The following is a 14,506-nucleotide window of genomic DNA, read 5'->3' as shown; positions in this document are numbered from 1 at the left end:
AGAAAAATATGTATTTAATTGGTTTGCCATTTCTTTGTTCCCCATTATAAATTCCCCTGAATCTGACTGCAAGGGACCTACGCTTGACTTCACCAAATCTCTTTCTCTTCACATATCTATAGAAGCTCTTAGTCAATTTTTATGTTCCCTGCAAGCTTACTCTCATTCTATTTTCCCCTTCTTAATTAATCCCTTTGTCCTCCTTTGCTGAATCCTAAACTGCTCCCAATCCTCAGGTTTGCTGCTTTTTCTAGCCAATTTATGTGGCCTCTCCTTGGATCTTATGCTATCCCTAATTTCCCTCATTAGCCATGGTTGAGTCACCTTTTTTGTTTTATTTTTATGCCAAACAGGGATGAACAAATTCTGTAGTTCATCCATGCGATCTTTAAATGTTTGCCATTGCCTATCCACCATCAACCCTTTAAGCAACGTTCCCCAATCCATCCTAGCCAACTCGCGCCTCATACCATCGTAGTTTCCTTTATTTAAATTCAGGACCCTAGTCTGAGTCAACTACTTCACTCTCCATCTTAATGAGGAATTCTATCATATTATGATCGCTCTTCCCCAAGGGGCCTCGCACAACTGGATTGCTAATTATTCTTTTCTCATTACATAATACCCAGTCTAAGATGACCTGATCTCTAGTTGGTTCCTCGACATATTGGTCACGGAAACCATCCCGTATACACTCTAGGAATTCCTCCTCCACAGTATTGTTACTAATTTGGTTAGCCCAATCTATCTGTAGATTAAAATCACCCATGATAACTGCTGTGCCCTTATTGCACGTGTCTCTAATTTCCCGTTTAATGCCATCCCCAACCTCAACATTACTGTTTGGGGGTCTGTATACAACTCCCACTAACGTTTTCTGCCCCTTGGTATTTCTTAGCTCTACCCATACAGATTCCACATCAGAGCCAATAGCCTTCCTTACTACAGGAAACTCTATTATCCGGCACCGACGGGACCGGTGTGGTGCCAGTTTATTAAAAAAGTCCGGATTACAGAGAGGTATAGTAAAAGGTACGAGAGCTCCATACACAGCAACAAAGCCAGGCTTCCCTGTTGCTTAGCAACAAGTGCAGGAACCCCAGTTACACAGCCACAGATCCAGGAACTGCCACTAATATGAAGTAAAACTTACCTGAACCTACTCCTGAATTTTGCCAGTTAACAGAGATTTCCAGTTATTTAGGTGCCAGTAAATCAAGAGTTTCCTGCATTGTGTTAATCTCTTAACCAGCAATGCTACCCCACCTCCTTTTCGCTTGTCCTTCCTGAATACTGAATACCCCTGGATGTTGAATTCCCAGCCTTGGTCACCCTGGAGCCATGTCTCCGTAATTCCAATTACATCATATCCGTTTACATCAAAATCATTATTTTTATAAACATTTTCTCTCAAGTTTTTCCCAAGACAGCTAGGGTTTCTGGAGATGGCTGGGAAAGGAAGCCTAATTTAAATGAATCTCCTGGTAGGTCAACACGAGAGCGGCATTGGATGAAGCCCATTGAGATACAGGGCGCCGGTTTCTAGCACTGCACAGAAAACGGGTAACAAAAAGATGATGGAAATTGTCAAGAAGACACAGCTAAATTTGAAAGTCTCCACTGGAAACCACAGTTGCTTTGGCAGCAGACACTTACTATGCAAAGCAGCAAAAACACATGCTACCTCTCAGTACGGATTAACTCCCAGCACTGCATGTGAATATTTATTATGGATGTGCCATATGGACAACATTAATTGCTGTTAAAACATATTCTTAGTCCATTTAATTCTGATAAGCCTGGAAAATCTATTTTTAAGAATGAAGTTGCTAATGTAGAACGGGCTTCGGATCATCTTAGTTTCCTTAACTTTGTGAACCGAGCTAAATCAAACACTATTTGAAATACATCAGTAGGATCACTGTCCCAAAACATTACCTTTTTCAGTATATCACACCATGATTAGGCGGCTCACTGGTATAATGATCATGTTTTTAAATGCTGTTGAACTTTAATTTTTCAATTCCCATTTAATTAGTTTGGCAGCATTACCAACCTCTAGCAATCAAAGATCATGACACAGGAAACAAGACCTGATTACAAGCTAACAGTTTCTGATAATAACCACAGCACATTTCCAGTATTTTCTGTTTTAATTTGAGATTTGCATTTTTTTCTTTTTATTTTACAAATCGACCCTAATCTGTAACACCATTAGCTCAGATTTTCTTTTACAAAAAAGAACCACACAAGAGTCACCCAGAAGATAAATGTGCAAAATGAATGCTTTAATGTACTACTGTGCACTTATCAAATACCGGCAATAGGTTTAATACTGGAATGATCAAACCAGGTAGAATAGCTGATGTTTATCTGATTAAAGATAACCTAGCTAGTATAACTAGACTTACCATTTTGCCCAGTGACACCTGCAGAACCGAGATTTAGATGTACAGTATGTAGATAGAGGATACATAAGTGTGAACTACAGACTTCAACACAACTGACACAATGTTCTTTGCCAATTGGTCAATAGCAATGTTGACTTGAGCCTCGTCAGCTGATCACTTTTTCCATCTAATTTTCCTCCTTCCTCCCTAGATTGGAACACCTTGCTGTTTAGTAACATGTCCAGTGCCCTAACCAATACTCAACCCATGGGACTTCAGCTGTTGACCTTCTGGCTAGAATCAGCCGGCCACTTAAGCTTCTACCAGTTTCTGAATAAAAGAGTGATTGGTGTTTTACTTTTGCATGAATGACCATTTACCTACTTGAACTTAAAGGGGCTGAAAAACTATTATACAAATTAAGCTACACTTTAGCAATACATTTCTCATACTTCACTGAGTAGCCATTCTTTTTGTGTCACACAAAATTCTTCCAATGCAAGTCCTCATAGTCTTCACTCAAACTGTAGAAATCTTCATGTTTCTACAATCGGAGGCTCACATACAGAAAAGTTCACCACGACAAAAGAGCATTTGTGTTCACTACTGTAGAGATCTATTAATACAGCAACAATCGATGGACTTTGTCTCAAAGTTTTAAACTACGCAATTGGCTTTTAGCAGATGATCTTGTAACAGACTCACCAAATCCCTCATTAAAAAATAAAGTGCTTCCAAAAATAAAAAATAGTTGAAGAATGCAATGTACTCCTCAGCTAAAATATTTTCAGAGTGCATCTTACTTATCTTCTACAAAGGAAAGAACTCCTAGCAGAATTCAACCAATAGTTCATTATCTTGGAATCAACTAAAAGACCCATTCAGTCGGACTTAATGAGCATATCCATCGCAGGGAAGATCAAAGACCCTTGAGATTATATAGAAATGCTTTCATTCCTACAGATTTTTAAAGCATCATGGTCAGGAAAATATTAAATTTTACAGTTAATATTGTATGCTTTGTGTAGAGTTATGATGAATATACAGTAAATGTAGGACAGGACGTGTCTGCCAAGAATGCAGAGTAATCACCTTAGCAGTAAGCCACGTTATTGCTAGACTGTTAATACAGGGCTGTGAAATCGGCTAGCCAGACATTAATGGATGATTAATTGATTTTCCTCCCTCTCCAGCTATTCATCTTCCTTCTACTCACCAAGTTTTTTTTTGATAAACTGTAGTTCGAGTCAGAGGCGAGTCAGCACTCTGCAGGTTTTCAGTGCGCAAGCAATTCTTGCCCTCTCCACAGCAATGTAAACAGTGCAATCGCAACCCTCAACTTATAGCCACAGCTAAATCTCTGCCGGTGCAAGCTGGAAAACAGCAGAAGCGAGCACCGTGCACCAATTCAGACACAGAGTGTGACACAAAGCGGCTTAACATCCACCGTCTAGGTTGGGTCCAGATCTCTCCGAACAGATTGAACGCAAAGCTCAGAAATCTCCAGCAGGACAGGCAGTCTGGTGTGAACCGGGGAACTTGTAGGAGAGGGCTCGATCCTACATTTCTAACTTTTTTTTTTAAATTATGGGGCTCTTTACAAACAAATTTGAGTGGGTTTTCCCATTTAGCAAGAGTATTTAAGACAGTGTTTTTCATATTGATAAATCATTTATTATATGGTCACCATAGAGGTTTTATCCTGGAGCCTTTTTTTGAAGAAAAAACTTCACTGTGGACAAACTGTACTTTTAAATATTGCATAACTGGACATTGATGGATGAGAACAGAGGGTCGTTGCAGGAAGTTATGACCCACATACATTATATAGTTAGAATGAACAGTATAAACTGTCCTTCAGATAAACAACTAATCATTGTACATATTTGGACTAATCTGTTTTGTGCTGAACAAAGCTTAGAATACAGGGATGCCACTGAATTGGAACACTCTGCAGAACTGCTAAACATCTCTTGTATCCAAATTATTCTTAAATTAACTTAATACAATTAAACACGCAGCATCACAACTGAAGGTCCGAGCCACTGTTGCTTTTAAACAAAGTCTCCCATTAACAGGTTTACACACATGAAAATATTCTGATGTACATTTAGAATACATCTAAAATAGAAAGTATTGAACATACTAGTACAGTACAATTACTGTGACGGTAATGTCAAAAATATACAACATACCATGGCGAAAAATGACAACAGAACATGGTGAGGGGGGGGGGGGGGAGGGGGGGTAAAGAAAGACTTAGTTATTTAATCAATTACCCATCAAGAATCAGGTTATCATGTAATACTAGACAGAGTCTGAACATATGGGACCAATATGCAGAAGCTGCTTTTGAAGGAGATGCTAAATTACCACCTCCTAATTGAAATTTAGCCAAATTGTCAAAAGAAAAATCATACTTGTAGCTTTTTAATGCCTACCATATGTTAAATCTCACTTCCATGCGTTGGCCTTGGAGAAACCCCCATTTGTATTTTTCCAATTAATGTACAGCACTCAGTTGCTGTAAAATAATTCACAATGGAAATGCAGAGTGCTCTTTGCCAACATTCTCGCTAAACTACGCGGCTGCCTCATGGGCCCGCGCAGGCCGCTTAACGGCTTTTGATTGGGAGATTTTGCACATGCGTAAAATTTTGAATGGAATAAAAACAAATTAGGAGAACAAGAGTGAGCAAGGGGAAGATTTACAGAAAGCTGAAGTGAGAAAGGGGAAGTGGAAAATATGGAGGAAAAAAGTCAATGACAAATATGAATGAGAGTGTGTTTTTTTACTCGTCATTCACTTTTCTGCTCACTATCAGAGAGGAAGACGGTTAACAATTCGGGTTTGCCATGGAAACCTTTCAGAATCAGTGGTGTCAGTTGCTCCGTTAAGCATTCCGAGTGCCTTACTTTTACAGGAGACGACTCACACATCTACTTGTACAATAGCATAACCCAGGGATGCAACAATAGTATCCCCTTGTGACCTGGATAAGATCCCCATGTATTTTGCAAGTGCATTTCTTCAATCCTTTCGAAGTGGACTGAGTTAATACTCGAGGAGGCGAGGCTTGGTTCAAAAAGTTTTATTCTAGTGCAATAGTTCTGATCGGGTTCACTCATTTCAAAATATACAATTGGTCTTTGTGTAATAAAAGAATGAAGATGCTACACTAACCCACTTTATCTTGCTTGACTTCAATAAACCAACTCCTCTGCATTCTGACTTTGAGCTTGGCTCTTCTGCTTGGGCAGGAAGGCCTCAGCTTCTGTTGCAAAATTTAGGCTGCGTTTTTAGTGTCCGACATACTGCTTTTATTCCCGACTATGAACAGTCAAAAAAATTAAAAACCTCCCAACAGTGGGTGTGAGGTATTTATAGATTACAGAGACAAGCCACCAAAATTGCTCATCATTTGCAGTGCATGAGGAAACAACATAAAAGCTAACTCGTTAGTACTTGATCTCAGTGCCCTTTTAGAAAATAAAACGTGGAAGAATGCACTATGCTTCTAAAACACAACACTTAAAGTAACTTTTCTTCCCCCACGCCACCACCCCCCACCAAAGTCCTTTCTGTGGAAAAAAGATCCCAAACCAAAACAGGGACAGAGAGTTAACAGAGAAGGAGAGAAGCAGAAACACAGGAAGAGAAACTTTTTTTTTTGCTTATGTGTGCAACACGACAGGAGATCACCCACTGGAGCAAACATTATTGCTCAGAGTTGGTGCTTGTTTGTAGATTAACCTCCTGTGCTGGAGATTATTCTTTGATTCACTGCATTCTTTGTCGTACATTTTTGAACTGTTCTATCCTATAACTGATTGCTGGCAGTCCAAAATCTGGACCAGCACAACTGAAGATTGCACTCGAGTGGAAACAATTAAGTCGCCTACTATAATGGTAAAAAATTTAGAGGTGGCAGATAAAACTTTAGCACTATGATTTTCTGAAATAAATGAAGTTGAGATGCAAGTTTTTATGAAAACATATGGGTCTAAGAACTGCCCCACCTGCATAATCCATCACTAAGAAGCAAAGCTTCACCAATTCTCAGCTTTAACTTAAATTAAAGATTACGGCCCCGATTTTTGGGCCGCCGTCAGGCGGCTTTTCATGCGGCCGTGGTCCGAAAATCGCGGGTCGGGGCCCCCCCCGCCTGATTCCCCGCCCCGTCCGACTTTCGGACTGCCGTTTTCACGCGCCCCGCTTCAGTCCCGCCCGCCACTGGCGGGACTGGTCGTCGGAGCACTAACAAGCAATTACCTACTTGAAGTGGATTTTCCCGTGCCGTTGCGACTTTGGGGCTTTCCCCACCTGAAACCCGCCTGCGGGGAACCCCGCCGATGAGAGCTGGCGTGAAAACAGCTGGCTTGCTTGCTTGCAGCAGCAGGTCGCTGAGGGCTGAAGAGATTTAAAGAGGCAGCATTTGCAGGCCCTTGTTGATCAAGGCTTGGGGGAACTATTTGAAGCCTTAGGAGCAGCTGCAGAAAGTTGGAGCCTCACACACTTCTTCAGTGTGAGCTCCTGGGAAGCCCCTCTCACCACCCTAACTCAGGACCTCCTCAACCGAGGCATCTGCTAGAAGCATGGGAGGCCTTTGGCACCTTCCCTTCCTGGCATTCGAGGATCTCCAACAGCAGAGGTGGCAGCAGCAGAACCAGGAACAGCAGGATGATTACTAGGAGCACCAGGCTGCTGCTCACTCACCTGAGGCTGCACAAGCCAGAAGGGGCCAGCGCTTGGAAGTGGCTTGAGAGCACCTTGCTGCGCTTTAGGGGGCCAGTGGGACCCGTTTCTGCACTGGTAGTCCTACTCAGAAGGACCTCCATGAAAATCTGGTTTCTCTGTTCAACAGATGGCCAACGCTCAAGAGATGTCATTCTCTTATGAGCACTCACTATGTTTTCCGTATGCTGGCGAGTTATCTCCTCCATGGAGGTTGCCAACCTTTCCATGGTGCTGCGTTCATGCACCAATGACTCCACAAAGGCTCTGCTCATGGTCGCTATGGACTCCTCCATTCGCTCCACACTCGCAACGACCCTGGAGACAAAACCTGCCAGAGACTCCTGCATCTGTGCATGGAGATCCATCACCTCTTCTCTTGCGGATGGACCCAGAGGCAGAGGGTCGAGATGCAGCGCAGCTGAGCTGAGCTGGCAGAGCCCTGCACCCTCCGACGAGGACTCTCCACTGCTGTCCCTGTCTCCAGAATCTGCTGAGGCTCACTTGTCAGCTGTGAAACACCAGGTGACAACACTACTCTATGTCCCAAAGGTCCCCCCGAGGTGTGAGTGTCTGCGCTGGTGCTGGGTGCGCTTACTTCTGCTGACGCTGCACCCTCAGAGGTTGGAGCTTCCTCTGAGGAGTCTGGCTGCACAGCCTCTTCCTCCTCCACAGTGAGGGCGGGGGCTCTGGATGGTACTGTGGGGGAGTAAAAGAAGGAGTTAGAGATATAATGCCAAGGTTCCTCTGGTGACTCCCAGCGAGTTGGCATCTGCTGACACCTGCATCCATGCAGCATTGGTCTCAGTGGGAGGCCTCTTCCTCCCTGACCTAGGGAAGAGGACCTCCCTGTGGGCCGTAACCCCATCCAATAATGCCTGCAGTGAAGCCTCGTCGAATTTGAAGGCAGCTCGGGGTCTGGCACTGGCCACAGCTGCTGAAGGCTCCTTATGCCATCCTGTATGGTTCATTTGGAAGCCTTCAGATGATGCAGTGCTTGCTATGGACCTTGAAAGCACCACGAATGACGACATCATACTGTGGGGATTCCTGACTCGATTTAGACAATTAGCAAGGCTTCCCACATGCTGGGAATTAATTGGCCAATTGAGGGAAAATTGCGTGGGGCTGGCTGACACTTTGTGTGTGTCAGAAACCCCACATTCGGGGAAATCCGACCATTTCCCATACAAGCCGAAAATCGGGCCCTACGCATTTCCAAATATTCAACGGTTCCTATAGATTTGGTCACAGCCAAATTCAAGTGAGCTCTCAATTTGATGAAGCATTAATTCCAAATACAACGGTATTCATGCTTGACACCAGCTGATGAGCTCCTCCTTTTAGTACTAAGGCTTTAGCGTGGAAGTTTTCCTTAATGTGACTGGTGTTACCTGTACTGACTATTAGAAACCTTGCTTCAATAGGCTGACTCTCCCTCAAGAACCACTTCATCAGCAAAACCTCTTTGGGTTGGTGTGCCCCAATCAGACACTCTACCCTAGACTATGTATGGATCCTAAGGGATTGATCAATGCTGGGCAGCATGAGGTCAGAGATCCAAGTTTTTCCTCAGGTGGGTAATGGCCATTACTTCTCCATCCAGACTTGAAGAAGTGTGGGGAAACCAAAGAGAAATGATACAGAAACCTTCCATTCTACCTGATCAACAGGCTGCCAAAAATCACTGCCTTTTACAGTGAGATCTCAATACTTCTTATAAAAGCTTTCCCCCCCACCCCACCCACATCTACTTCAGGCTAGCCCCATCTCTTAAAATTGAGGCAATCCATCTCTAAGAGTCCATTTGAGGTTAGACTTCAACCCTGCCTAGATCATTCACTGTTCCATTCTGCATTTCAATTTCACTTCGGTCTCTTCCATTCTGGAATGTCTCATTCCTTTGGTCCAAAGGGAAGTCTGTTTGCTAAGGATGTAAAGCACTGAATGCTATGCTTGCACAGTTAGACCATTAATCACTGTTCCCGTCTCTTGCACTCTGCTGGTGTTTCCGAGGAAGGCATCACATGGAACCTATGTCTTAAAGATATCAGTGACCAGCGGCAACTGCTGCTCGACTTTCTAAGCCCTATAGTTTGTGTTAGGCTATGCCTTTATCTGGCGGAGTATTAGTGTTGTAGAATTACTCATGTAGAATTTTTACCCAATGAAACTGATCAGATGCTTTCCACATTTTCAGATTGTCCTGTTTATACAAATTTGCCCCATGCATCAAGTTATTTAATTTATTTATTATGGGGGGTGGGCACAGAAGAGGGAAGGACAGAACATTTATTTTGACGTGTTTCTTTAAATGGGTGTGCCACAAGCTTGGAAAACAAGAGCTCCTCGGTTATTCTGGGAATCCTGTAAAGTTTATTAGGCCACAGCCATTTGGCACAAGTTCTGCCCAATATTGATTGCAGATTTCCACAAAGAGGAAGGTGTTGGAACTTAGAAATACCTGGTCCACAGAAATGAAGAGACCACAAAGAGAATCTTTGCTAGCACCTGAATGCATAGGAGTTTGAAATTCTTATTAGGAAATAATGCAGGCGTAGGAAATAATGCAGGCGTACGCATCAAGGGATACGTGGGTCGAATTAGAAACACGGTTCTTTGTACCCGTGGAAACCCTGTGTGTGCTCTCCTTACTTCCTCTTCAGTTAGGAAGACAGGATGCTCAGGGTAAAGTCCAGTCATTACCATTGGGTGTCCTGGAGTCACATGGATAAATGCTCAGATGATGCCAAAGCCCCTCTGGTCTTCACCAGTGTCAAAGTTGAGCATTGCTGTGCTCTCTGCAGGGGCTGTCACAGCAAAAGCCAAGAGCGTCTCTGCAGCAAAAAACACATTGCCTTTAGGGAAGGGTCAGAGGGATCCTCGATGTCTCTGGAAAGGAAATGCAGCAATCTAACCACCCTTCATTTTCTTAAAACGTCGAAGTGAACTAAAAAAAACACTTCTAAAGTCAAGGAGAGAATAATTGAAATGATTCATTTACTGGCTAATTATGCAGAGGAATTTCTTGCTGAGCAGAAACATGGTTTGCAACATCCTGTCTTGGTGTAGAAGAGCAGAGGATTGATTAGACCTCACAGATACAGTGACTAATTACATAGCAATTACAACACAAAAACAGACTGTTCGGCCCAACTAGTCTGTGTTGGTGTTTATCCTCCAAAATATCAATAGTCCGAATCAATGTTCCCTCAAATTATTTTTTGGGTTGTGCTGCCCATTGAAACTTCAGCGCATGCGAGGCTTTTCCACTGAGAAACCAGCAAGTGGCCTGCGCACGAGCTTCAGACAGCTGCGCGGCCGGGGAACATTGGTCCTAATCCTGTGTCTGTCTGCTTCCATATTCCTTTAAACCCCTTTCCTTCAATCACCTAACTGTTTTTAAATGTTGACATGGTCTCTGCTTCAATCATGCTGTGAATTCCACAGCCTCACAACCTTCTGTGTAAAAAGACTGTCATACTACTTTGTCATAAATCTCTCGCATATAATTTTATATATTTATGTCCCTTTGTTCTAGACTCCTCAATCAACAAAAACACTGTTTCCATCTACTTCCCTTCCAATCATAATTTTAAACACCTCCATCAAATCACCCCATAATCTCCTCCATTCTAACAAAAACAACCACACTCTTCCCTCCACCCCCTTTCCCGACTTTCTTCGTACCAAGAACGAACGAACTTGGATTTATATGGCGCCTTTAACAACCTCGAGGTCCGAAAGCGCTTCACATCCAAAGAAGTACTTTTGAAGTGTAGTCATTGTTGCAATATAGGAAACATGCACACAGCAAGCTCCCACAAACAGTAATGTGATAATGACCATATAATCTGTTTTAGTGATGTTTATTGAGGGATAAATGTTGGCCAGGACACCTGGGATAGGATCTTTTACGTCCACCCGAGAGGGCTGACAGGGCTTCAGTTTAACGTCTCATCTGAAAGATGGCACCTCCAACATTGCAGCACCCATTCAACACTGCACTGAAGTGGTAGGCTAGATTATGTGCTCAAGTCTCTGGAGTGGGACTTGAACCCACAACCTTCTGACTCAGACAGGAGTGCTTCTAATTGAGCCACGCAGACACCTAAACAGGAGAAACTCCAAAAGTGAATATTGTGGCTAAAAGGCATTATTTCTATCAACATGTAGCACCATTGGTGGTGCTACAATGTAGCAGCCTTGAAAGAACCTGTCGTATTCATTTACAGACATGACAGATGAATTGATCAGTTAGTGGGGGGAAAAAAAGACATTACACTTTGTAATCATGAAAGATTACCACTTGCAGTCAACCAGACCCTTAATACAGCATTAATGATAGTATGACAGATTGAAGCCGCCTTTAGTGATGTCAAAGCTTTGGCTGAAAAAGCTGCGTGTCAGGTGGATGTTAATTGAACAAACACTGGTACCGTCATTCACAACAAGACAGCATCATTGAAACATCAGTAAACCATTAACAAGCATTCAGTTTTTCCATTTTGGATCTACTAATTATGTGGCAAATAGTTTCTTGTATCGCAAGAACGCTGAGGCAATCAGTACACTTTGCTGAAGTCTGATAGTCTTCACATCCAGGGAATTGAGCAACTGAAGTGACTACCTTAATTTAAACTAATTATTCTTCACAATTTGCATCCAGTAAAGGGAAACTGCTGGAAATGTCAATTTTTGGGCGTTTCCAAAGGAAACGTGCTCTGCAGATTTACTGGAACGGAGGTTTGCCATATCTATTCCATGCAAAGGTATTTCTTTTAGTTTAAGGGTTCCGCTTCAATAGGTTTCATCTTGGGCACAATTACATTATTCACATTGCAATGTACAATCTAACGTAGTCAAAGTGCAGAATTTAACACAAGTGGACTTTTATGTCAGCTCGCCACTCAAATTTCTGGAGTTGATCTAGTTCCGTCTATACCACCTACTTGTGTCTATTAATTAACATTCAGAAAATGCAACCAAGGCAGCCATAATGCTAAGTTTGGTTACACTGATAAAATTAAAAGTCTGCACAAACATTAAGCCAGTGCTTGCTTTCAGCAGCTAAGGATGATGACTATAGCATAACTGAAAAATGAGAAGAATCCCAGATAATTGCCCAGAAGAAAGCAGGTGGTATTTGTACTTATGTCAGCCTTCACAAACCTAATGAGGTTTTTGTGGTGGAGTAGCTCACTTTTTTTAATGCAACTCACTGCGTAAACAAAATTCTCATCTCCCCTCTGTTTCTTTTGCCAATTACCTTAAATCTATGTCCTCTGGTTACTGACCCTTCTGCCGGTTACTCTAACAAAACCATTCATTATTTTGAACACCTCTATCAAATCTCCCCTTAACCTTCTCTGCTCCAAGGAGAACAATCCCAGCTTCTCCAATCTCTCCACAGAACTGAATCCCTCATCGCTGGTATCATTCTGGTAAATCTCCTCTGCGTCGTCTCCAAGGTCTTGACATCCTTCCTGGAGTGTGGTGCCCAAAATTGGCCACAATACTCCAGCTGAGGCCTAACCAATGTTTTAAAGTTTGAGCATAACTTCCTTGCTTTTGTACTCTATTTACAGTATAAAGCCCAAGGTTCCTTGTGCGTTTAACAGCCTCATCAACTTGTCCCGCTACTTTCAAAGCTTTATGTACATGAATCTCTGTTCCTGCGCCCCCATAAAAATTATACCATTTAGTTTATTTTGCCTCTCCTCGTCCTTCTTCCCAAAATGCATCATTTCATACTACTCTGCATGAAATTTCATCTGCCGTGTGGCTGCCCATTTCACCAGTCTGTCTAGGTCTTCCTCAAGTCTGCTACTATCCTCCTCACTGTTAACTACATTTCCAAGCTTTGTCTCATCTGCAAAGTTTAAAATTATGCCCTGTGTACCCAAGTCCAGGTCATCAATATATATCAAAAAGAGCAGTGGTCCTAACACGGAGGCCTGAGGAACACCACTGTATACTTCTTTGCAGTCTGAAAAACAACCATTCACCACTACTTGGCTTTCTGTCTCTTAGCCAATTTTGTATCCATGCTGCTACTGTCCTTTTAACCCTCATGGGCTTTAATTTTGCTAACATGTCTCACTTTATGAATTGCCTTTTGATCCATATATACAATATCAACTGCACTGTCTTTATCAACCCTCTGTTATTTAATCAAAAAATTGAATTAATTTTATCAGACATTATTTGCCTTTAACAATCCATATTAGCTGTCATTTATCATTAATTTTGTCCCAAATTATGGTCTCGAAGTTTTCTCACCACAAATTAGGGGTAGTTTTGTGCTGCACACACTAGGAATTGGATTGATTTCCAAGCCAAGTTGATAGAGGGGCCCCATTTTCACATCAGTGAAGTACTTTGGGATATTTTACTACATTAAAAGGTGGCATATTAATGCAAGTTGTTGTTGTTGATCTATACCAGAAGCCCAGAATAGGTTCTTATGTGGAAGATATTAAATATGATGACTTGCAGACAGAGCAAGACCTCAATTATCCATACTGCGTCATTTCAACCGATTCAGCCACCAAAAGGTGCATCGGGGAAGTTGAATTTATTTCTGGTGACTGTTGTGAAACAGTTACAATGCCATACTCTTACAGTAAATGGCTTAAGTTACTTTGTTTCACAGGCAAGTACAAAAATTAGCGACTTCCTATGTTCTGTTTCAGTAGAAAGGGAAACCCAAACAAACCGAATTCAGAAGATGCATCTTCGTGCGTCTCCCAAGATGCTGCTGAATTCATTTGAGAAAGAGAGAGAGAGAGAGAGAGAGAGAGAGAGAGAGAATGAGAATTAAACATCAATGCGCATTAGTATGTATTTTTTGTGCAAGCAGTAAAGTAAAACATTTCAGTCGTGTTTCAGGGCACTATGATTCTGCACACTAGATGCACAAGGAAGAGGGTGAACTGGCCTCAGCTGTTCCAGCACACATTTTCCATGATTTCAGCTACTCAAGGTCTTACCCACTTACTGAAGATCTGAAATCACACTTGCGCTGCTCAAACCTCACCTCCTACTGATGAAGCAGTGTTGGCATCAGTCAGAGAAGCTGGTGGCACAAATCATTACACCCTCTTGATTGCAAGATGTGCGGCAGCAACATTTGCACAAGTTCTGCAAGGAGAGGTAAACCATAAGATTACATCGAAATTGTACGTTTTTCTACTCGGTGTACTAAAGCATGTTGCACAGTTGGTATTGAAAAGATGTTTTAATTAAAATCTACCATCAATATGTAATGCTCCAGCAATTCTAGACCTAAAACAGATGCTTCCCCTTTTAACTGTTACCTGGTGAAACACTGGCAGAAAATTTTCACAGGCACACTTGGGAGTTGAAATAATTTTTGAGG

At 42.2% G+C, this 14,506-nt stretch overlaps 1 protein-coding gene across 4 annotated transcripts in view; it reads right to left on the bottom strand.

Moving 5' to 3' along the window:
* The window catches only part of sipa1l2a (signal-induced proliferation-associated 1like 2, genome duplicate a), a 547,440-nt gene that overhangs the window by 450,228 nt on the left and 82,706 nt on the right, over positions 1-14,506 (bottom strand). For 3 of the 4 annotated variants that reach the window (XM_085996661.1, XM_085996664.1, XM_085996663.1), the window contains exon 2: positions 14,165-14,268. The exons of the other annotated variant lie outside the window; for it this stretch is intronic. The gene's annotated coding sequence lies outside the window, so the exon portion shown is untranslated. The remainder of the gene's footprint in view (positions 1-14,164; positions 14,269-14,506) is intronic. 4 annotated transcript variants of the gene reach the window in all.

Source organism: Somniosus microcephalus, chromosome 9 (genome assembly GCF_052327205.1).
Source record: "Somniosus microcephalus isolate GS21.2 chromosome 9, FLI_Smic_1.0, whole genome shotgun sequence".
Lineage (NCBI taxonomy): Eukaryota > Metazoa > Chordata > Chondrichthyes > Squaliformes > Somniosidae > Somniosus > Somniosus microcephalus.
This window is presented reverse-complemented; position numbering and strand designations above follow the sequence as displayed.